Source organism: Talpa europaea (genome assembly GCF_964194135.1).
Source record: "Talpa europaea genome assembly, chromosome: 7".
Classification (NCBI taxonomy): Eukaryota; Metazoa; Chordata; class Mammalia; order Eulipotyphla; family Talpidae; genus Talpa; species Talpa europaea.
Window position 1 is genome coordinate 70,978,169 of NC_140074.1, and position 24,524 is coordinate 71,002,692.

Genomic DNA, 24,524 nt, shown 5'->3' on the forward strand with positions numbered 1-24,524 from the left:
TTATCACTTATCATCAGGAACATGCAAATCAAAACCATAACGAGGTACCTACCACCTTACACCTATAAGAATGGTCCACATCCCAAAGACCAGAAACAAGTATTGATTTGATGAGGATGTGGAGAAAAACCAAAGTTATACACTATTGGTGGAATGTAGACTAATTCAGTCCCTATGGAAAACGGTGTGGAGGTTCCTCAAAATATTAAAAACAGAACTAACATAAGATGCAGCAATTCCATTTGTAGGTATCTATGTGAAGAATAAAAAAAAAACACTATTTTTAAGTATAGATGCATTCCTATGGTCATTGTAGCACTATTTACAATGGCCAAATTATGGAAACAACCTAACAGCCCAATGACAGATAAATGAATTAATAATATGTACATCCACACACTATGGGATACTACTCAGCTTTTAAAAAAAAGTGAGAAATAAGCTAAGGAAGAAAATGAAACCCATTGAGTCCTCTGCTGTCTGTCTCTCAATTCATCTGCCTTGAAAAAGGTGCCTTAAAATTCCTTTATATCACCTATTCTGAGAGAAAGGGAGTGAGAGGGCTCTGCAAACAAGTGAGCACTGAAACACAGGTCAAGCAAGGCTGCTGGAGCACCCCCCCCTCCTTTTCAGAACTGAGTAGAGAGAGGGAGGGCTCTGCCATCAAGGTGAACTGTGGTTGCCAGGAAAGTGCAGGTTTGCCTGTGGGGGCTGTTGGAAGTCAGGGATCCCACAATCCCCTTCTGGAACTGAGTAAATACAGAGGGAGAGGATCTTTAGGGACAGTGCCCATCATTGTATCCATAGCAGCACTACCCTTGTGGAGTCTGGCATAATAGTGCAGGACTCAGTCTGGCCACCAGTTCCTGATATCTCAGAAAGAGCACCCCAAAAAGATGCCCTCCAGTACCAGTCACACAGTGGCCCACACATAGAACAAATTAGAAAGCAAACAACAGGGAGAAGGAAAAATACAAATAACCAAGCAAGCCCTCAGTGAAGGACACACCACACAAAGACAATCAGCCACCAGAATTCAACAACAATGACATGGAAGAACCTCTTTGCCTTCTAGGTAGAGAATTTAAAATCGTCATGATTAAAAATCATAAAGATGACAAAAAGGAAAAGAATGATATGGAAATATAATTAATGAACTGAAGAATGAAATTGAGTCTTTAAAGAAGGAAATGAAGGAAACGTAAGCGATTAAAAGATCAATAGAATAGCTAAAGAACTCTGGAAAAGCAATAAAAACAGAATTGATGAAATGGAAGAAAGAATCAGTACTCTCGAAGATACAGATATAAAAACAATAAAAAAAAAAGAGAAGTATGAAGAAAAAATAATGAAGAAACACTTCAAGAACTATCTGACACCATGAGGAAAGGAAACATAAGAGTTATAGGAATCCCAGAAGGTGAGGAGAGAGACAAAGGAACTGAGAAGCTATTTGAGATAAACTAAAAGAACTTCCCAAATATGAAGAATGAAATAAAAATAGACATGCAGGAAGCTAAAAGAACACCAAATCACCACAATGAAAGGAAAACAATGGCAAGACACACAGTAGTAAAGCTTCCAAGAGTCCAAGACAGGGAATAATGAAGCTCATGAAGGGGAAGAAACAGATAACATATAAAGGAAAACCAACCAGGCTGACATCAGATTTCTCTGAAGAAACACTATTGCCAAGAAGAAAATGGAGCGACATAGTCAGCAAATTCCAAGATAATAAATTCCAACCAAGAATATTTTACTTAGCAAATCTCTTCTTTCTCTATGAAGGAAAAATAAGGACCTTCTCAGAAAAACAGAATCTCCAGAAATTCATTACAACTAAACTCCCACTCCAAAAAATACTACAAGAAGTCCTAAAGCCAAAACAAACAGAGGAATGAATAAGAAGAACAAGATAAAGCAAGGAATAAAATCACAAAAAGAGAAACAAAATGGCAAATACAGATGCCAATGTATCAATATTAACTCTAAATGTACAAGGACTAAACTCGTCAATTAAAAAGACACAGAGTAGCAGGCTGGATTAAAAAACAAAATCCAACTTTCTGCTGTCTCCAGGGAACACTTTAACTACAAAAGATAAACATATACTGAAAATAAAAGATTGGAAAATAATCCTACAAGCAAATGGGCCAAAAAAGAAGGCAGCAACAGCTATTCTTACATCAGATGAAACAGACTTCAAATTAAAAAAGGCAAAAAGAGACACAGATAGCACTACATTATGATTAAGGGGACAATACACCAGGAAGACATAACACTCATCAATATATACTCACCAAATGAAGGGACACCAAAATATATTAGACAATAATTATCAGCTCTGAAAACAGACATTAAAAAAATGCATATATAGTAGGAGACTTCAACACCCCACTGTCACCAATGGACAGATCAACGAGACAAAAAACAAATAAGGACACTAGAGCCCTAAATAAAGACATAGAACTCATGGGCTTAAGAGACATCTGTAAGACACTGCACCCAAAAAAATCCGAGTATACTTTTCTCAAGGGTATATGGATCATTCTCCAGAATCTATCACATACTGGGCCACAAGACAAACATCAACAGATACATTAAGATCAAAAATCATTCCAACTATCTTCTTTGATCATAAAGGCATCAAACAAGAAATAAATCATGAAAAGAAACAAGAACCCTCCCACTTCATGGAGATTGAAACACACACTACTGGAAGAACATTGGATTAAAAAGAAGATCAAAGAAGATGTTAAAAAGTACTTTGGGTCAAATGACAATGGAGGACACAAGTTTCCAGAAAGTATGGCACATATCAACAACAGTAATAAGAGGAAAGCATATAGCAATACAGGCTCACATCAAAACACAAGAAAGAACTCAAAGATAGAAACTAATCTCACATCTCAAAGAACTAGAAAAAGAAGAAGAAGAACAACAATAACAGAAACAAAACAAAAACAGAAGAAAGGAAATAATAAAAATCAAGGCAGAAATAAATGAAATAGAAATAAAAAGCAGTGCAAAAGATCAACAAATCCAAAAATTGGTTCTTCAAAAAAATAAACAAAATAGACAAACCTATAGCCAACCTCATGAAGAAAAAAAGGGAGGAAACACAAATAAATAGGATCATAAATGAAAGAGGAGAAATTAGAAAAGACTCAGTAGAAATCAAAAGAATAATCAGAGATTAGTATGAAAATTTATATGCAAGCAAGTTCAACAATCTAGAAGAGATGGACAAATTCCTAGAATGATATATCATCCAAAGCTAGGTAAAGAAGGAATAGAACACCTAAAAAGACTAATTGCAAGCAGTGAAATTAAAGCATTAATTGATACACTCCCCAAAAGCAAAGGCCCAGGACCAGACAGCTTCACAAATTAATTCTACCAAATGTTCAGAAATGAACTAGTGCCTATACTACACAAACTCTTTTAAAAAACTGAGAAAGAAGGAACATGTTCTCTGAAGCCAACATTACACTAATACCAAAACCAAACAAAGACAATACACAAAAAAGAAAACTACAGGCCAATCTTCCAAATGAACGCTATGCAAAAATCCTCAATAAAATCCTCACCAACAGAATCCAACAATGCATCAAAAGAATAATACACCATGATCAAGTGGGATTTTTTCCAGGGGCAAGGATGATTCGACATCTGAAAATCAATTGAACTGAATAGACATCCCAGAAATAAAGCCATACAACACATCAGCAAAAAGAAAAATACAAACCATTGATCATATTAATAGATGCTGAGAAAGCATTTGACAAATTTCAACATCTGTTTATGATGAAGGCCCTTGAAATTCTTGGGGTAGAAGGAACATACCTTAACATGACAAAAGCCATATATGACAAACCCACAGCCAATATTATTCTCAGTGGTGAAAAGCTGAAGGCCTCTCCTTTAAGATCAGGAACAAGACAAGGATGTTCACTCTCCCCACTGCTCTTCTATATAATACTGGAACTCTTAGCCAGAGCAAAAGACAAGAAAAAGACATGCAAGGAATTCAAATAGGGAAAGAAGTAAAACCATCACTATTTACAGATGACATGATAATACACATAGAGAACCCTAAAAACTTCACAGAAAAACTAATCAAAATAATCAGCCAGTTTAGTAAAGTAGCAAGATATAAAATCAACACACGAAAATCAGTAGCCTTCCTATATACAATCAATCTGAAGAAGAAGAAATTAAGAAAACAATCCTGGGCTTCCCTGGTGGCTCAAGGGGTTAAGATGCAACCTATGAAGCTATCTGCAGCCATTGCAGCACAAGTTCAATCCCCAGCCAGGGAGTTGCCCACATGGTGCAGCAGACCTCTCCTGACTCGCCCACTGCTCCCCTCAGCAGTGTACTTCAGTCAGTCTGCCTGTTTTGTTCCCTACTTGTCTCTGGTGAATTCTCTCACCTCCGCACCTCTGGTCGATACCCCAGTTGTTGTGTGCATGAATAAATAAATTTTTTTTAAAAAAAAATCCCATTTACAATCAAAACAAAAAAATCAAGTGCCTGGGAAAAACTTAACCAAGGAGGTGAGTGACTTATACAAAGAAAATTCTAAAACCATTGTTAAAAGAAATAGCAGACACAAAAATATGGAAAGACATCCCCTGCTCATGGATGGGTAAAATTAACATTATTAAAATGGCCATCTTACCAAAAGCAATTTGCAGATTCAATGCAATCTCCATAAAAATCTCAATGACATTCTTCAAAGAAATAGAACAAATATTGATGAAATTCATATAGAGCCACAAAAAAACCCTCAAATAGCCAAAGCTAAAATGAAGGAGAATGGCGGTATCACACTCCCAGACTTCAAACTTACTACAAAGCCAAAATAATTAACATTATGGTACTGGAACCAAAACAGACACAGAGACCAATGAAACTGAATAAATAACCCAGCAATAAAGCCACACATATATGGGCAACTAATCTCTGATAAAGGAGAAAATAATATGCAATGGAACAAGGCCAGTTTGTTCAGTAAATGATGCTGGGAAAATGGACCACCACATGCAAAAGAATGAAACTAGACCACTACCTCACACCCTGAACAAAAATCAACTCAAAATGGATAAAAGAATTGAACATAAGACCTGAAACCATTCAATATAAAGGAAAAAAATATATACGTAAATATTATAAGACATACATCTCAGTAATATCTTTAAAGACTCATCCCCCAAAGCTAAAAAAGTGAAGGAATAGATAAACAGCTGGGATTACATCAAACTGAAAAGCTTCTGTACAAAAAAAGAGAGAAAATAACCAAAACAAAAAGATACCCTACTGATGTTGAGAAAGTTTTTGCACTCCATACAACTGATAGGGGACTGATCACAAAGATATACAAAGAACTCACATGACTCAACAAAAACAAAGTAAACAATCCAGTCAAAAAATGGGCAGAAAAAGCTAAAAAGTCACTTCTCCAAAGAGGAAAAGCAAATGGACAACAAGTATATGAAAAGCTCTCATAATCAGGAAAATGCAAGTCAAAACCACAAAGAGATATCACCTTACACCAGTAAGAATGGCACATATCAAAAAAACTAGCAACAGCAAATGTTGGTGAGGATGTAGAGAAAAAGGAACTCTCCTACACTGCTGGTGGGAGTGCAAACTGGGATCTACCCAAAAAACAAAAACATTAATTTAAAAGGATACCTGCACCCCTATGTTTATCTCAGCACTATTTATAATAGGTAAGATATGGAAAAACCCAAATGCCCCAAAATAGATGACTGGATCAGGAAAATGTGGTGCATGTACACAATGGAATATTACTCAGCAATCAAAAAAAGATAAACTCATGTCATTTGCAGCAATATGGATGGAGCTAGAAGGGATTATGCTCAGTGAAATAAGTCAGAAGGAATAAGAAAAATATTGGATGGTTTTACTTATAGGAGGCATATAGGGAACCAAATACAGGATCAGGGAAAACATTAAGAATAAAAAACAAAACAAAAATAAACAGGCAACTATAAATCAGAGACATTCTGCAGGGGAGGGGGAGGAAAAGGTATCAAAACAAGAGTGGGAAAAGCACAAGGGACTTTGGCGATGGTGCACAGGTGAATGGTGGTGGGAATTCTATGGGGAATACACCTGAGAAAAGAAAGCAAACATTGTACAAAAATGAACAATGACGTAAAATAAATAAATAAATAAATTATATATAAAAAAGATGAAATCTTGACATTTGCAACATGAATGGAACCAAAGAGATTATGCTAAGCAAAATAAATCAGGAGAGATAGATATCACATGATTTCACTCATATGCAGAATAAGAAGAAATAAAACAAAGGAACAGACAAAATTAAACCAAATCAGACTCTAGAAATATGACTGCAAAAATGATGCTGCCAGAGATGGAGGGGATGGGCACTGCAGCGAGGCAGGAACTTAATTGACAATGGTGGAGAGTTATAGGTGGTGGGTGTAGAGTGGTAACATACATCTGAAGAGTGTGAATCTATTCCTCTCGATCATATACAGTGTTGTAAACCAGCATTTCCTCAAAAAAATAATGCAACAGAAAAGAAAGAAAAAAATGACAAAATGGACTTCATTAAAAATAAAATAAAAATAAAAATAATAAAATGGTACTTTTCTAAAGGTACCATGAAGAAAACAAAATGACAAATCACAAACTGTGAGAAAATATTTGCAATAAGTATGTGATGGTTAATTTTATGTGTCCTGTTTGAGTTCAGATAAACCCAAATAATAAAACATTATTTCTGGGTTGGAAAAAAAGATGTCATTCAATAAATACTTGACTTATGAAGTGAGAGAAATATGGTCAAGGTGTTCTCGAGTCCAAGTTGAATTGGCTCATCTTACAAAAGTCAATTGAAGTGTCATGTCTAAATAGTACACTGCCTTGAGAATGGATTTGAGAATTGACCTGGAATGTTTAATTCTCTGCTCTATTTCACTCAGGCACTAGAGGCAGAAAAGCAGTGCTTTCTTGCAACACCTGGAACTTCAAGATGCCCAGAGGTCAATATTCACTATGTCTGCTCTCGAGATCTAAGTCAATTTTGCAATAGAATTTTCATTCATTAGCTCCCTCATGGCTTCCTTCTGTTTAGATTACCTGGGTCAACTAGTAAGTATTTAGGAACTCTGTCGTCCACGATTAACTGTTCCGAGGTAATTTTGTGAAGCCCCAGCCGGCCTACTGTTAAGGTCCTCTGAACCTTCTTCCGTATCTCAGTGAGCGCCAACGAGCTGGCATGATGGAGAATGATGTCATAAGGAAAAGTGTGCACTGGAGGAGAGATCCCATACTGAGCCAGTCTTTGCCGAGACTTGGAGAGTTTCTCCAGAGGGGAGAGGGATCTGGTCAGCAGGCTGCGGTGGAGAAGGTCAGTCATTGATGCTGGCTTCACTTCTCTTCTCTCCACCTTGGCCTTGAAAACTGGCTGGAGATCTCTCACATCAGTTCTGCTGATGAATGACATAGCAGCCAGGTTTTGGATAAGCATTTTCTGTGCTTCATCAAGTGAAATACCCTGAGTTTTCAGGAGATTTGATTTCTTTCTCTCTCTATTAAAATTCTCAACAGATGCATAGAGTTCTGGCAGCTGTTTGGGAGGAAAAAAAAGGAAGTCACGAGATTGAGGAAAATGCAGTCATGCCCCAGACCCATGTGTGCTAGAGAAAGCAGATTAACAACCACAGAAAATGAAGAATCTGTCTCTGGAAGACAGCTTTACCTAACTACACCAAGTTCAAAAATGGCAATCTGGAATAGATATCAAAAGATCGTATCACAGATTCATTCCTCCAAAAGGCTATCATTTTGACACATCACTTAAACCCCTTCTTATAATATAAACTCCTTAGACTTGGACTCTAAAGTCTTTACGATCTTCCCAACACTAAAATTCTGGGTCACCGTGGAGAGAGGCAACTGTTGGCGTTTGCTACCTTTGTTTTGAGTAAGGTCACATTTCTTCAAAGGAAGAAAAGAAGCCAATATCAAAGATTTATACTGGTGTCCAAAGAGCTCAGGATGCTCAGGAATGCAATGTAAAGGAAATTGCAGTAGTTCTTACTCACTGGACTATTTTACCAAAGCAAATAGTTACATTTGGAGATGTTTGGGGATAGTCATGGGTAGAAAAGACAAATAAATGTCTAAATTAGAGTACTCTTCTCTATCTAGAATCCTATATTGAGAGAATAATATTTTTTAGAGCCGTCTGCTACTAAACCCTTTATTCCTAAGAGATTTCTTAGATCATTATTTAATTTATTTATTTTTAAAGATTTATTAATTCATTCATAGAAGAACTGGGGTGCAGGCCAGAGGTGCAGGGTGCGGGGGTGAGAGGATTCACCAGAGACAGAGTGAGGAGCAGAACAGGCGATCCACTGAAATACACTGCTAAGGGAGCAGGGGGCGAGACAGGGGAGGTCTGCTGTGCCATATGTGAGTTACCTCCCTGGCTGGAGATCAAACTCAGGTCATAGTGGTGATAGCACAGAGACCACCAGGGAGGCCCTCTTAGGTCATTTTAAATTGGAAGATTAAGGAGATCAAAATCTCATGAGAAAGCCCAAATTTGTGCCATTTAGCCCAATTGACTTTCCTTTAGATCCTAGCCCATTCCACTGCAAGAGTAATAGAAAGTGCACTAAAGTTGACAAATGGCTCTTTAAAATTCATTACTATTATCAGAAAAGCAAGTCAGCATTTATATTTACCTGCCCAGGGAAGGGTTGCCTTTTGCTAAGACTAAAACGGTAAGTCATTGAAGTGAAATTCTGTGTTCCCTATAACCCCCGAGGTATGTCACTGAATATTCAACAGTTCATATTTTTCAAATTCTTGGATATAGATTTTCCTGTGCACGATATTATAGAATCATAAGTACATACTGAATATTTAGCCGACTCTGTTGTCATATGGTGTTTAGTTGGGTCCATGTCTCTACTGAAGAACATAGTGTTGGAATTGTATTCTCTAATTCCTAAAAAGCAATATAAAGAAAGACAAAAGAAATGATAAAAAATTAGGTAAAGTACAAAGGGGGTGTTAAACTTTTTAAATCTTCAGGAGTTTGTTAAGTGAAACACTTTAAAAATTTTATACCATTTAAATTTTTCCTTTGTTTTCTTCTCAATCTCAGTCTGCAAAATGAATTGCATGCAAAAAAAAAAAATACTTTCTCAGAAACACTTCAAGTTCTTATAGTTCAGGCATTTACTGCTAGTTCAAAGAATCCTGTATAAATTATTTATTTTTTGTTTTCATATATTCTGATCAAATCTCAGTTCATCTAAAAAAAATATAAAAAACAACTCATCTAGCTCCTTAACCAGAAAAAGTATTTTTTTATTCAGAAGAAAAGGGCAAATAGCAATATCAACAACAAAACAATTAACATTTTGAAATAATTTGCTTTGAGCCAGATACCAAGTAGGCATTTTACAGAATTATTATATTTAAGTTAATATAGAACTATATTTACATATTAAATGTAACCTATTTACATTAAAATTAATACATTTAAATTTAAAAACTGAATTTTATTTAATTCTTTTGTGAGGAATTAAAAGTGGCCACAGATTCTTTACCACAGAATCGGTAAGTGGAAGCTAAGTCAATCCTACATTTGACTCTGTGTTGGCTTTGTACTTAGCTTTGATTGACAGCATGAGGTTTAAGTGTGAGAACCGGAGTCTAGGCCTTAAGAAGTTTTGCCATTCCATGTCATTAAAAATGTCTCTATATTTTTAGACATAATGCTATTGCACAGTTAATGTGCTTTGTACAGCGTGAACTTAACTTTTATTTGCCCTGGGACACCCCCCAAAAATTTGCATAACTCCTATTATTGCTGTATTAACCTTATTGTAGTGGTCTATAACCGAACCTGCAATATCTCCAAAGTATACCTGTTGTGAACATTAATATTTAGAACTGCATTTAAATAAGGCCAGAAGGCTAGGGAGTACCCACAAGGACATAAATCAGTAATCCACACCACCCAGTTTTCCTTGCAGTTCCCGTTGTTCCCTGTCCAAAGCTAGTGATTTCAGCTAAGTACCTGTACATTAGAACCTTCTAAGAAAACTGCTAATAAACAACATCACACCAAAATTTGAACATATATTCGTCACACTTGAAAGCCAAGATAAGCAATTCCTCTGTCAGTTATTATTTTTGATCAAAGCTTACGATTCAAAAAGAAAAATAGCTTTTCCGCCGTACCTAAAAATAGGAGAGTTCATAAATTTTCTGGACTGATCTCTGCTCTGTACAGTCCTTGACTTTCTAAACCTTAGTAAACCTTGTCATGCTTTAATATTAGTGTTATAAATTACTGAAAACCTCTATAAATTTAGCATCTTTTCTCAAATTTGGACAGCTTTTTTTTTTTCCATTCTGAATGCTTCAACACTTAGGTCACAAATTGAAGTATCAGTAGAAAAATATTCACCCTTAGGGCAAGAAACTGACAAAAGTGAAACAGAACATAAAAAAAAGCACATAATAATTCCTCAAAGCATCATAAACTTTGAACTCAGTATATTTTCCTAAATTTTAGTGGTTCCAACTACAGGAATACCAAAATTGTTATATGGCCTGAAATGATTTAAACTAACAATTTTTCCCAATTCTTGACATTAATAGATTTATAGTTTTATTATAGTAACAAATGTTTCAGTGAGATCTACACACATATACAGAATTATTATATTTAAATTGATATAGAACAATATTTACATATTTAAGTTACACTTTTGAATTTAGAAGATGAAGTGCAGCTTAAATTTTACAACATAGAAAATAAACAAGACAAAAATAGAGTAAACAATAAAAATGTTAGTCTATTTTGACATAACATGTGGAAACTCTGTCAGAAAACAACATCTTCTTAATCTGATTGTCCAAATCATTAAAATATGCATGATTCAGTGCCATTTTACCAGAAATTCATTTGGCAGGATCCTAGACTAACATTTTTAAGAGCAGATCCAAGCCATTTTCATCCAAATTTTTGACATGGGACGCTAGGCAACCTGATTTCCACTTAGGAAATATATTCTTGTACTCTTGTAAAGATCATGAATTTGTCTATTTCTCTTTTCAGTTTTACCAATTTTTATTTCACATATTTTGCAGTTCTTCTTTGATCATTTTTTCCCCATTATTGGGAGTGCCCGAAGCTTTGAAAATTCTGAAGAGTTGATCAATTTCTGAATCCTCAAGAAAAAGTGGCTTCTTAATTCCTAATTCTGCAAATATAGTGCCTGTGCTCCAAATATCACCTGGAGTTGAACAGTGAGCTGACCCCAGCAGTACTTCTAGAAATCTATACTAGTGTCACTGCATCATGAGTATGCACTCTGACATGTATTCCAAAAGCTCTGGCAAAGCCCAAATCAGCCAATTTTATTGTTCCTTTGTCATAAATCAACAGATTTTGAGGTTTTACTTCTGTGTGTGGAACTATTCCAGAGTGCCAGAACAATTCCTTGTAGGATTTAGTGAAAATAACAAGTGAAGAATCCATGAGCTGACCAGGAAAGATAGAATCCAAGTATTTTTGAGATCCATGGAAAAAATTAAAATATGAGGTATAACCTCAAATCCTGCATAAGCACATCTTGAAGACTGACTACATTTGGATAACAACGTTCTCTCTATGGGGACATTTCCTGAATTGCAGTATTAGGAACCCCTTCTTCTTGTTGTACCCTTGTATATAAATACCCCTATATATACTTATATATACCCTTATATATAACTCCATAGGTACCTTCTCCAATTTTCTCTATTTTGGTATAGTCTTCTATAATCAATCAATGAATATGGTAGATCTTGGCTTATTATCCCGCAGTGAAAGTGGTAGCCACAACTTAACTTCCCAGAGCCAGCTTTGAGGCTAAGTACCTCTGAGGTTGCAGAGAGAATTGTTAAATTTTAGATTTGGGGAAGAGACTGTGGGTCTCACATGAACAAATTTTCCAGTCTACCTTCTCTTCTGTTATTTTTGTTTCCAACTAAACAATTTGTTGTTGAAATAACTAATTGCCTTTTTTAAGATCAACTGTGTACATATCCAGATACATTATTATCATGTCCCAGTGTATTTTATCAATATGCAGGACCAAAAAAGCAATACAGTGCAGCATACCTACTCCCTTTTGGACATGTGGATAGTAGCTTCACAGACATGTTTATCCCTCATCGGATAAAATGAGACTTGATCATGCTTTTCCTTAGATAGGCCCTGCAACATCTATGAAATTTGTACTCATTTCATTGCGATGAGATTGACAACAGTGAGTGGGGGACAAGGAAGCCTAGATTTTGCTGATTCTTTTTGCTGAACTACTGTTGACAACTCCCTCTTGTGGAAGAATTCAGATTCAGAATGCTGAAACAGATTACTAGACAAAGATGTGATGTTTTTATTCACTTTACTACTGACTTTACTAATGTACCTTTTTCCTTAGGTGCTTTGCTAGTTTTGGCATCTAAACTACACTTGCCCTTTAATCCCCCGCCAGAGTGTTCCTGGAGCAGTCATTAAAATAGAGCCAATGGGCCCTGGTTTACAGATTGGTGCAAATTGAGGGAGCCCTTGCAAGGGTTCTTTAGCACTTGTATTTATCTTTTTTTATCCCAGAAATTCCCACAGTAAGTTCTAATTTTCCTAGAAGAAAAGGGCATCTCACAGGAGCCCCTTTGGGTGGTATTCATGTTTCCATTTGTATTCACACCTGACTTTTCCCCCTTCCCTTGAGGTCAGAGGAGAAGGCTCTCTCTACTTGCTTAATGGTAAGTCCTCTCTCTCTCTCCCAAGATGTATTATTTTACCTCCACATCACTCTTGGGGAATATTTCCCTCTTGTTGGCGAAACAACTTCTTTTTCTGCTTTTGTTTCTCCTGATAGAGAAACAATCTCACTTTTCCAATGACTTATTTGCAAACATGTAAAATCTCTTCCATTAACGGCAGCAGTAATTTCTCAATCATCAATTCTAACACAGTTTTTATAGTCTTCATTTTTATTCATCTCAACTCTTAACTGTTCTTTCATTTTAATATGGATTAAGAAAAAAATCTTCACTATTCTTTCTAAACTAAGAATTGCTATTATCCTAACTGGTGTCTTGGTGGTGGTAGTTTTATGGGGACAACCACTGAGAGGAGAAATCAAACATTGTACCAAAATGAGCAATGATGTAAAAATATATGAATAAAAATTAAAAAAAAGAAGACTGGTTGATGGCAAATTTGGATAACTTCTCCTCCAGGTTTCCTTGCTCTTGTGCTATTTTTCCTTCATTCTTTTTTTCCTTCTTTCTTTAGCCAGCTCATTCTTCAGTCTTGGCTCCTTATTACTCTCTGAGTAATATCCCTGAACAGACTTTAAAAATTATCCACAATCTGCTTCTAATACTTTCCTATCATTTAAAAATATTTCCTTGCCACCTCCATGTCAAGGAAACCAGCTAGGTCAATTCATTTTTTCTTAATAATCTCCTGTGCTTCTGTGCACTGAGTCTGTGCTCACTTTTGACTTCCCACCTAATTACAAATGTTAATTTAGAGATTTTTCTCTTTTATGCCAAGCTGAATAAAAACCCAATGGAAGATGAAACTGAAAAATGTATGGACAATGTAGAGTAGGTATTGTGGCAAACAAAAGTACAATGTGTAATGGGAAATAAAAATATAGGAAAAATTAAAAATAATTTAGGGATAATTATAGTCAACTGACTTTCTGCAAAGTCACCAAGACAATTCAATGGGTGAAAGAATAATGTTTCCAATAAGTGGTATAGGAGAAATTTGATCTCCACAGGGAGAAGGAAGTTGAATTCTTAGCTCAATCTACAGACAAAAATTAATGTAAAATTAATCATAGACCTAAACGTTAGAGCTAAAACTATAAGACCCCTGGAAAAAATAAAGGAGCAAATTTTCATGACTTTGGGCTACACTCTCCACTGCAGAATGCCTCCAATTAACAGTTTCTTAGATACAACAACACTAGCAAAATAATTTTTAAAAATAAATTGTTTTTCATCAAAGTTAATTCTTCTGTATTTAAAAGGACAACATGAAGAAAGTGAAAAGACACCTTGGAGGCTGGAAGAATATTTGCAAATCATATATTTGATAAGGGACCTGTATTCAAAGTGTACAAAAAAATACTTACAACTCAGTAATAAAAAGACAATTCAATTTAAAAATGAGCAAAGAGACCAGGTGCCAAGGGGAATGCGTCCCTGCATCGCCATTTTAGAACAGGGACCTTTCTTCAATAAAGACTGCTTGAAAGTGGCTGAAAGCTCCCAGCGGAGCCAGAGGTGAGCTGGGAAGTTCGCCCATGCCAGGCTCCTTCTGGCCAGCAGTCCGAGCCCAGAAAGGGAGCGGCACCCAAGGCTGGGGCAGACCGGGAGCGCAGGGGAGTGCGGCCCCCCCATTGCCATTTTAGAACAGGTAGCTTTCTTCAATAAGGACTGCTTGAAACTTGCAGAAGACTCCCCGTGGAGCCAGAGGGAGAAGGTTCCCTGAGCAGTCAGAGGTGAACTGAAGGCCCCCATAAGCCTGGTCCCTCCTGGCAGGATGTTCGAGCCAAGAAGTGGATCCAGTTTTTCTGGAACCCAGAGTGCAATCCTGCTGCCCTACCTCCAGGGAAGTTTGTGGGACTTCAAGACACACCTTTGTAATTAAACACAGAAGGAGGAAATATTCTGTGACAGAGACCATTAACATACTCAAAGTACCACTGCCTCACTAGACTTCTGGCATAACAGTATTTGACTCGTTTGGACAGCCAGTTTCAGAAACCCCACAAAATGCACACCAAAAAGATGCAGGCCAGTACCAGTGGCACAGTGTCCCAATGCATAGGGCAAATTAGAAAACAGGAAGCAGGGAGAAGAAAAACTACATGCAACCTAGTAAATCCGAGGAAAAAGACACACCACACAAAAAAAAACCACCCACCAGATTGCAATGACAGTGACTTGAAAGAACTTCTGAGCCTTCCATAAAGAGAATTTAAAATTGCCTTGATTAAAAAACGGACAGAAGTCATAAAGGAAAACAATGATAAGAGGAAAATAATCAACGATCAGAACTGAGTACCTAAAGAGGGAAGTAAAAGAAATGCAGAAGATCAAAGAATTAATGGAGGAACTAAAGAACTCTGGGAAAAGCAATGAAAGCAGAATAGATGAAATGGAAGAACGAATAAGCACTCTTGAAGACACAGCAATAACAAGAACCAAAACAGAAAAGGAAAGAGAAGTACAAAGGAAAAAGACCAAAGAAAGACTTCGGGAACTATCTGACTCCACAAGGAAAGGAAATGTAAGAGTTATAGGAATCCCAGAAGGAGAGGAGAGAGACGTAGGAACAAAGAAAATATTCAAGGAAATTATTGAAGAGAACTTCCCAAACATGAAGGAGCTGAAAATAGACATACAAGAAGCAAGAAGAACACCAAACTTCCATGACGAAAGGAAAAATACATTAAGACACATAATAGTAAAGCCCCAAGAATCCAAGACAAGGAAAAAATAATGAAGCTGACAAGAGGGAAGAAATAGATAACATTCAAAGGAAAACCAATCAGACTGACATCAGACTTCCCCGAAGAAACACTATGGGCAAGGAGAGAGTGGAGGGACATAGTCAACAGACTCCAAGACAACAAGTGCCAACCAAGAATACTCTATCCCAAAAAGCTTTCCTTACTCTCTGAAGAAAAAATAGGACCTTCCCAGACAAACAGAAACTCTGGAATTTCATTAGGACTAAACCCCCACTCCAAAAAATACTACAAGGAGTCCTAAAGCCAGAACCAACAGAGAGATGATTAACAACGAAAGAAGGCCAAAAAAAAAAAAAAAAAAAGGGTATTAAAAGAATAAATAAATAAAACCAGAGGAAATACAAACACAATGGCAAATACAGATGCTAACATATCAATATTAACTCTAAATGTACATGGACTAAACTCTTCAATAAAAAGACACAGAGTTGCAGGCTGGATTAAGAAACAACACCCAACCTATTGCTGTGTCCAGGAAACACATTTAACTACAAAAGATAAAAATAGACTCAAAGTTAAAGGATGGAAAACAATCCTACAAGCAAATGGACCAAAAAAGAAAGCAAGCAGGAACAGCTATACTTATATCAGATAAAACAGATTTCAAACTCAAAAAGGTAAAAAGAGACCCCAACGGCCACTATATTATGATCAAGGGAACAATATTTCAAGAAGAAATAACACTCATTAACATATACTCACCAAATGAAGGAGCACCAAAATATATCAGACAACTATTATCATCTCTGAAAACAGACATCAGAGAAAACACATATGTAGGAGGAGACTTCAACACACCACTATCAACAATGGATAGATCAACAAAACAAAAAATAAGTAAAGACACTAAAGCTCTAAATAAGGATCTAGAGTGCTTGGGCTTAACAGACATCTACAGAACACTAAACCCAAAAATATCTGAGTACACATTTTTCTCAAGTGCACACAGATCATTCTCCAGGATCCATCACATACTGGGACACAAGACAAACATCAACAGACACACCAAGATTGAAATCATACCAACCATCTTCTCTGACCATGACGGCATCAAACTAGAAATAAACCATAAAAAGAAGGCAAGGAAATCTCCTACCTCATGGATATTGAAACCCACACCTCTGGAAGACCACTGGACTAATGAGGAGATCAAAGAAGAAATTAAAAAATTCTTTGAGTTGAATGACAAGGAGGACACCACTTTCCTAAATGTATGGGATGCAGCAAAAGCAGTAATAAGAGGAAAATATATAGCAATAGAGGCTCACATCAACAAACAAGAAAGATCTCAAAGAAACAACCTAATCTCAAAGCTCAAAGAACTAGAAAAAGAACAACAAAAAAAAACCTGTAAAACTAGTAGAAGAAAAGAAATAATAAAAACCAAAACAGAAATAAAGGAAAACGAAATTTAAAAAAACAATCCAAAAGATCAATGAAACCAACAACTGGTTCTTCAAAAATACAAATAAAAAAGACAAACCCCTAGCTAGGCTCACATAGGAAAAACGGGAGAAAGCACAAATAAACAGGATCACAAATGAAAGAGGAGAAATCAAAACAGACACAGCAGAAATCAAAAGAATAATCAGAAACCACTATGAACAGTTATATGGAAGAGATGGACAAATCCCTACAACTAGAAGAGATGGACAAATCCCTACAACTCTACAATCACCTAAAGCTAGATAAAGAAGAAATAGAACACCTAAGCAGACCAATTACATGCAGCAAAATTGAAATGATAATCAAAAAACTCCCCAAAAACAAAAGTCCAGGACTTGATGGATTTACAAATGAATTCTACCAAACATTCAGAGATGAATTAGTGCCTATCCTTCACACACTCTTCAAAAAAATTGAGAAGGAAGGGATAATACCAAACACGTTCTATGAAGCCAACATTACACTAATAATCAAAACTGAACAAGGACTACACAGGAAAAGAAAACTACAGGCCAATCTCTCTGATGAACACTGATGTAAAAATCCTCAATAAAATTTTAGCTATCAGAATCCAACAATGTATCCATAAGATAATTCACCACGATCAAGTAGGATTCATTCCAGGGACACAAGGATGGTTTAAAGTCCAAAAATCAATCAACGTCATCCAACACATCAACAAAAAGAAGTATAAAAACCATATGATAATACGAATAGATGCTGAGAAAGCTTTTGACAAAGTACAACACCCATTCATGATAAAAGCCTTTGAAATTCTTGGGATACAGGGAACATACCTCAACATCATAAGGCCATATATGAGAAGCCAACAGCCAGTATCATTCTCAGTGGCTAAAAGCTGAAAGCATTTCCATTAAGATCTGGAACAAGACAAGGATGTCCACTTTCACCACTGCTTTTCAACATAATACTGGAAGTCCTAGCCAGAGCAATAAGACAAGAGAAAGACATACAAGGAATCCAAATAGGAAAAGAAGAAGTTAAACTATCACTATTTGCAGATGATACGATAATATATACAGAGAACCCCAAAAACTCCACAGAAAAAACTAACTAAAGTAATCAATCAGTTTAGTAAAGTGGCAGGATACAAAATCAACATGCACAAATCAGTAGCCTTCCTATACACAATCAATAAATCTGAAGAAGAAATCAAAAAACCATCCCTTTTATTATCAAAACAAACAAAAAAAAAACCAAATACTTGGGAATAAATCTAACAAACGAGGTAAAGGACCTATACAAAGAAATAGAAGAAGACACAAAGAAATGGAAAGACATCCCCTGCTCATGGATTGGAAGAATAAACATTATCAAAATGGCCATCTACCCTTGCTCACTTCGGCAGCACATATACAAAATGGCCATCTACCAAAAGCAATATACAGATTCAATGCTATCCCAATGAAAATTTCATGACATTCTTCAAAGAAATAGAACAATTATTGATGGAATTCATATGGAATCACCAAAAACCCCGAATAGCCAAAGCTCTTCTGAAAAAAAAAAAAAAAAAAAGAAGGGAATGGAGGCATCATAGTCCCAGACTTCGAACTATACTACAAAGCCATAATCATCAAAAATGCATGGTATTGGAACCAGAACAGACACACAGACCAATGGAATTGAATAGAAAATCGAGAAATAAACCCACAGATTTATGGTCAACTAATATTTGACAAAGGAGTAAAGAATATGCACTGGAGCAAAGTAAGTTTGTTCAATAAATGGTGCTGGGAAAACTGGATTGCTACATGCAAAAGAATGAAGCTTGACCACTACCTCACACCATGCACACAAACCAACTCAAAATGGATTAAAGAACTAGACATAAGACCTGAAACCATAAAATACATAGAAGAAAATATAGGCGAAACACTACATGACATGCACATCAAAGACATCTTTACAGACACATCACCCAAAGCAGTGATAGTGAAGGCAAAGATAAACAGTTGGGACTACATCAAATTAAAGAGCTTCTGCACAGCAAAAGACACAATAACCAAAACAAAGAGAAACCCCACCAACTGAGAGATAATTTTTGTACACAACACTAATGATAAAGGACTGATCACAAAAATCTACAAAGAGCTAATGAAACTCAACAAAAACAAAGAAAATAATACAGTAAAAAAATGGACAGAAGAGCTAAAAAGAAACTTCTCTGAAGAAGAAATGCAAATGGCCAACAGGCATATGAAAAAATGTCCAACATCACTTGTAATCAGGGAAATGCAAATCAAAACTACAATGATATACCATCTCACACCAGTGAGAATGGCACATATTAAAAAAACTAGCAACAACAAATGTTGCCCGAGCCCGCGGACTGGTCAACGAGGTTCTCGAGGGGAGAGCAGCGATCTGAAGAACAGGGGTACACCATGGAGGGAGACACGCACACTCTTGGTTCAGCTATCGCAGGTCTCTTTTACTTTCGGTTTCGGCGGGGCTTTATAGCTGGGGACTGGAAGCGGAAGAAGCAGGCCAACAGTGCCTAGCCAATGATTAAACACATAACCTTATTTGGTGCGCCAGAGGCCGTCATGCGCACTGGGCCCAACAGAAGCACAGCTAATCCCGGAAGGGCACATGCCCTTATTTGGTGCGCCAGAGGTCGTCATGCGCACTGGGCCGAAAAGAGCACAGCCAATCACGGAAGGGGGAAGTATCCTGATGCCACGAGGTAAGGCGCCAACAAAATGTTGTCGAGGTTGTGGAGAAAAAGGAACTCTCCTGCACTGCTGGTGGGAGTGCAAACTGGTCCAACCACTATGGAGAGCTGTGTGGAGATTTCTTGACTTAACTAAAGATAGAGCTTCCATATGATCCAGCAATTCCACTCCTAGGTATTTACCCAAAGGACACAGAAACATTAATTCCAAAGGGCACCTGCATGCCTATGTTTATAGCAGCACTATTTACAATAGCTAAGCTATGGAAACAATCCAGATGCCCAAAAATAGATGACTGGATTAAGAAGATTTGGTACATATACACAATGGAATATTACTCAGCAATCAAAAAAGATAAACACAATCAGTTTGCAGCAACATGGATGGAGCTAGAAAGTATCATGCTCAGCTAAATAAATCAGAAAGAAAAAGAAAAATTCTGGATGGTCTCACTCATAACAGGAATTTAGAAAACCTAAATAAGAGACCAGGAAAAAGACTAATCAATACAAAGTAAAAATCAAAATCAACAAGCAACTATAAATCAGAGACACACTAAGGGGGGGATGGAGAGGGAGCAGCAGGGAAAGGAAGGACTAGAGTCAAAATAAGGGGGTAGGTGCAATTGTATGTGGAATATAACCAAAAAGAAAATGCATACATTGTGCAAAGATGAAAAAAGATGTAAGAATTATATAAAATAAAATATTTAAATAGTAAATAAATAAAGGCAGTAATAAATATTACAAGCATGATATGTGATACACATGTAATATAGCATATGTGCATTTATGTTACATTTTATATACTTTACAAACTTGTTATATATTTACATATCAATATTTTTCTTCATCTATTATACTATACCTATAAATCAGACATATACTATAAACTATATATTATACAGAGGCTACAATTATTTACCAGTATATATTATATGATGTCTATTGCAGAATTGTATTGTACTGATAATACTTACTTACCCTCTCATACAAAATTTACATAATATGTAAATCTATATTGTATAAAGAAAATGAAGACTGGTAACTGTTGCAAATTCAAGGAGACTAAAAAGAAGTGATGATGAATGACCTTGGTTTTAGAAAACATAATTCAGTAAACTAAATTGCTAAGACATAAAGTGGATGAAGTGTCTCAAGTGTTTCAGAAAGCAAATAATATTTTCATATATTAAAAGGGAAAGTGATAAAACAAAGTGGCAAAATGTTAAAAACTTGCAAATCTGAATAAAGAATGTAAGGTCATTATAAATAAATAAATAAATAAATAAATAAATAAATAAATAAATAAATAAAAATGAGCAAAGGATTTAAATAGAGATTTCCTCAAAAAAGATGTGTAAGTGTCCATCAAGCACACAAAAAGTTGCTCAATATCATTAACTATTAGGAATATGCAAATTTAAGTCACAGTTAAGATTGTACTTCCTATAGTGCAGACAGATAATAACAAGTGTCAATTATTTGAGAAATTAGAACCATCATACATTTCTGGTGGGTATGGCTCAGTCATTTTCAAGAATGAAAGTATGTGGCCCAGGAGTTTCATTCCTAGATATATATCTAAAAGATATAAAAATATATGCATATCAAAACTTGTATGTGAATACTCATATCAGCATTATTCATAATGGCCAAAATGTGGAAACAAACCCAAAGGCCAAATCTATCAAGCCGAATTCTTGTAAAGTAATTGGGTTTTAGGAAAAAAGAAATAAATGCTGTTTTATCTATAGACATAACCAGACAAAAAAACCAAAAAAAAGTTTAAGCCAAAGATTTTTCTATTTATCCTAAGATATGCTCAAAAAATTTAAAGCTAAAGAAATAAAAAGTTTTATCTTGCAAGAACTCATGGAATGGTGCACCCACGACTCTTTCTCGGGGGTGCTATTGTTGATAAACTTCAGGCAGAGGTAAAGTAAGAATCCTTTGGCAATAAGGTAAAAAAGATGAAGTTACTTAGACTTTCTATTTCTAAATATATATTTTTACATTTGAAAAATTTATTTGCATATATTTAAATGAGATACTAATGGTTGTTCACTGAAACATTGTTTGTACAAATAACAGATTGAAAACGGCCTGTTGTCCCAAGAGAGTGGAAGCCCAAAACAATCTCAATGCCTATCAACAATATAAAGGATGATTGTGGTTTTCATACAATGGAACAATCTTCAGCAAAACCTTCATGTTTTCATGTACATAGCATTCAAATATAAGCAAACCTAATCTATAAGGTGAAGAATAAGAATAGTCTTTACCTGGGGAGGCATTAGTTTTTGACTGGCCTATGAGAATTCTACAGTTCTGATAATGTTCTGGTCACTTACACTGAATTCCAGTCGTACTCACCTTTTAGAAATTCATTGAGTGATATAATTAAAGCAGATTTCCGTGTGTATATTAGATATCAACAAAAACTTTACTTCATGGGGAGAAAATTACTTTCTAGAGAAAAGGGAAAAGAAGCAAGGAAAACCATTTACACTGTTGTTTTACATTTTATTATATATATATGTATATATATATATTTTTTTTTACACCATTCTTCCTTTTTGTACAATGCATGCTTTCTCCTCTCAGGTGCAGTCCCCGTAAAATTCCCACCACCAATTTACCTGAGCACCATCACCATAGTCCCTTGTGCTCTTCCCTCCTCTGTTATGATCCTTCTCCTTCCTCCTCCCCTGCAGAGTGTCTCCAAATTAATAGTTGCCTATTAGTTTTGCTTTTTAATTTATTTTAATTATTTTTTTCCTGATCCCTTATTTGATACACTGTTTTTGAAACAACTAGTAGATCTGAATATAACTGTCCATATTGAATGATTAATAATAATGAAAAGGATTCAGTATGATAAACAGCACAAAATAGAAGAAAAACACTTTGGAAGAGGAGTACAAAACAAACAAAAGTCAGTTTAAGGATATTTTCTAATAAAACATGAGAAACCATGATTAATAATCAACCATGGTTCATTGAATTCATTAGGTTCTTCTACTTTTTTGTATGTTTACAATTTTTCATTATAATTTTAGAAGAATAGTATGCAGAACATGAAACCTTAAAACATACACAGTCTTGGAAACCAATGTTACCTCAATAAAAATAAACACATAACCTATAGAAGATAATTCCTCAAGGAAATAAGACAATTTTATAATAAAAATTCTCACTGTTCTGCAAGAAAACAAAACATGGGCTCTGTGAAAGAGAGATCAAAGGGACGGGAAGAGAATGTATTGGGGGAAAAATAATGGAGATGGAGGCATATAGTGAGAAGGAAAATAATACAAATTATTTATATGTATAGTGTTTAATATATGCCAGACACCGCTCAGTCCTTTCATTTAGTAACTAACCTAATATTTATAATAATTCTATAAAAAGATGCTATACTAGCCCTATTTTACAAATAAGGATATTGGGGCATAGGTGGTCAAAAATACAATTAAGGGCCTCTCTGGTGGTGCAAGAGGTTAAGCACCGCACTATGAAGCAATCCGCAGCCTCTGCAGCATGAGTTCGATCCCCGGCCAGCCAAGCAGCAACCCACATGGCACAGCAGACCTCTCTGGTCTCGCCCACTGCTCCCCTCAGCAGTGTATTTCAGTCAGTCTGCCTGTTCTGTTCCCCACTCTGTTTCTGGTGAATCCTCTCACACCCTGCATCTCTGGCCTGTACCCCAGCTCTTGTATGCATAAGCAGATAGATCTTTTAACAAAAATACAATTAAGACTCCAGTATGGCAAGATGAAAACATTAAAAGTGACAGACCAGAGAGCCAGCTGCTCACTCAGATATGTTCCAGGGAAGGCCTCAGCTTCTGTACCCACAACCAGGTAAAACCCAAAATAAGAGGAAAGGGAGACCCACGCCCAGGAAAAGCCCCACCTATAGCAGAGCAAACCCCAAAGCACACAGTAGGGAGAAAGAAATACAAGTGGTCAAGGAAGTACTCAGGGTAACAATACTCCACAGAGAGAAAATTATTCTTCAGAACTCAACAACACTGACATGAAAGAATTTTTCTTTATGTCAGATTGTTATAGGACAGCCCCAATACTGAACGGGTTGCCTGGCTGTGGGTCCTCACCCGCGCGCTTACAAGGGACTTATTAATACTCCACTACAGGCACACACAAAAGGTTAATAAAAGGTTTATTTACAAGGGAAAGGGAAATGAGGAAATGTACAACTCAGGGAGAAAATAGGGAAATAAAGTCTTTAATGTGTCCTACCCGATCCGCCGACCTGGAAACACAAAGGCACTCTCAGAGCTGGCCAGACTGCAAGCTGGCGGGGAGCCAAAATGGGGGAACCCCTCCATTTGTCTGGCTTTATTCTAAACTGGCTGCTTAACCCCACCCTCAGGTTGGTGGTGATGGGATTTGGAGTTCCCAGTGTCTTTGGCTTTGGCCTGGGGTGGGGGTGGAGTCCACAAAACCTGTATAGAATTAGCTTTAGGACATCTTTTCCCCCTAACAAGATGAAGAATTCAAAATTGCCGTAATTAAGAACATCAAAGGAGAGAGGACATCCACATGGCAGCGAGGAAATGCTGCGAGTAAGACCTCCCATAAAAAAAAGTTAACAGGGAGGAAAAGCGGCAGGTCCCTGAGAGAACTGGGACACGGAAGACAAACAAGATAAACGGGCGACTCTGGCAAACTGCCAGAAGAAGAAAGTTGCCATAAAAGAGGACTAGAAGGGAGGAAAGC

The 24,524-nt window shown here is 36.3% G+C and overlaps 1 pseudogene across 1 annotated transcript in view; it reads right to left on the bottom strand.

Moving 5' to 3' along the window:
* Positions 1 to 7,114: 7,114 nt before the first annotated feature.
* The window catches only part of LOC311173742 (cyclin-dependent kinase 1-like), a 42,452-nt pseudogene continuing 25,042 nt past the window's right edge, over positions 7,115 to 24,524 (bottom strand). Inside the window, exons 2-4 of the transcript in view lie at positions 11,173 to 11,851; positions 10,912 to 11,109; positions 7,115 to 7,630 (exon numbers count right to left, since the gene is read on the bottom strand). The product of the transcript in view is annotated as a cyclin-dependent kinase 1-like (transcript). The remainder of the gene's footprint in view (positions 7,631 to 10,911; positions 11,110 to 11,172; positions 11,852 to 24,524) is intronic.